Source organism: Orycteropus afer, unplaced genomic scaffold (genome assembly GCF_000298275.1).
Source record: "Orycteropus afer afer isolate SDZICR_OR568_19922 unplaced genomic scaffold, OryAfe1.0 scaffold00029, whole genome shotgun sequence".
NCBI lineage: Eukaryota > Metazoa > Chordata > Mammalia > Tubulidentata > Orycteropodidae > Orycteropus > Orycteropus afer.
Window position 1 is genome coordinate 10124583 of NW_006921616.1, and position 1516 is coordinate 10126098.

Sequence of the window (1516 nt, forward strand, 5' to 3'; positions counted from 1 at the left end):
CAGGTCTGGGCTATGCTTGGAAATGTGCATTTAACAGGGTCCCAGCAGACTCTGATGCTGCTGGTCCTTTGAGACCCACTGGGCTGAAAGTTGTGGGCATCAAGTTTCCCTCTGTGAGCTGTGAGGCAAAGTGGAATCTGACTGCCCTCCCTTCCTTGGACTTCTCTGAGGCAAGACAAGCATGGAAAGTGGCCTCGCCAGGGCCAGCCCCCCTTGTGGATGGGAAAGAGAGAGCTCTGTGGGCTGGGCTTTCTTCAGCACCAAGCAGCTGGCTCCCTTCCTGGTGGCCCCTCTAGCTCCCTTTCCTTCCAGGTTCATGGATTTTAATTCTGTCCAAGTTTGAATCCAGTGACATCCATAGAGATCTGACTCATAACCAGAGGGAAGGTACTAGAATTACCTGGAATGCATTTTATTTTGGGGTGAGTAAGCTTTGGTGATGTAGTGGTTAAGGCATTTGGCTGCTAACCTAGAAGGTCAGCTGTTCAAACCCACCAGCTGCTCCATGGGAGGACGATGAGGCAATCTACTTCGGTAAAGTTTTACAGCCTTGGAAACCCAAAGGGGGCTGCTGTGAGTCAAAATTGACTCGATGGTTGTGAGTTTGGATTTTTTTTGAAGAAAGAGGAGAGTTTTAGTCAGGGTTTTCTGGGGAAGCAGTACCAGGGAGATAAATGTATCTATAGAGACAAATTTACTTCATGGAATGGCTCACGCCATTGTAGGAGCTGGCAAGACCACCATCTGTAGGTGAGGTGACAGGCTGGACACCCTCGATGGCTCACAGGATTGTAGGGGGCCTGGTAAATCTAAGATCTGTAGGTCAGTCGGCAGCCTGGAGACTTCTGCAGGCTTTTCCCCCAACATCTGTAGGTCAGGAGATAGAAAGAGCAAGCAGAGAGTGGAGAAACAGAGAGTGAGTGATGCCACCAGAAAGTCTATTGATAGTCTAGTCCGGGGGCAGATCTCAATCTGTGGAAGTCTCCCTTTCTTTTTCAGTAATATTTTATTGTGCTTTTGGTGAAGGTTTACACAGCAGTTTAGGTTTCCCCTCAACCATTTTTCACACAAGTTGTTGTTCAATGACATTGGTTACATTCTTCACAGTGTGTGAACATTCTCATTGTTCCTCTTCTGGTTGGTCTGTTCCCATTAATTTAGTTTCCCTGACCCCTTCCATTCTCACCTTTGTTTTAAAGCAATTGTTGGCCCTTGGGTTCAGATTGGTGACTTTTTAGAGGAGCACAGTTCTTAGGGGAGATACTCATTGTTTTCTGAGCCAATTTGCTATTTAGCTACAAGGTGACTTCAGCAGTTAGTTTCAGTTCAAGGTTTGGAGAGTATCTGGGGACAGTAGTCTCAGGGAGTCCTCCAGTCTCAAATAGTCTAGTAGGTCTGGTTTGTTTTTGTTTCATATTGTAGCAATTTGAGGTTCTGTTCTACATTCTTCTCCCATTGAATTAGAGTCCATCTATTCTGGCCTTGATTAGTGGAAACTCCTCTTTCAACTGATCAA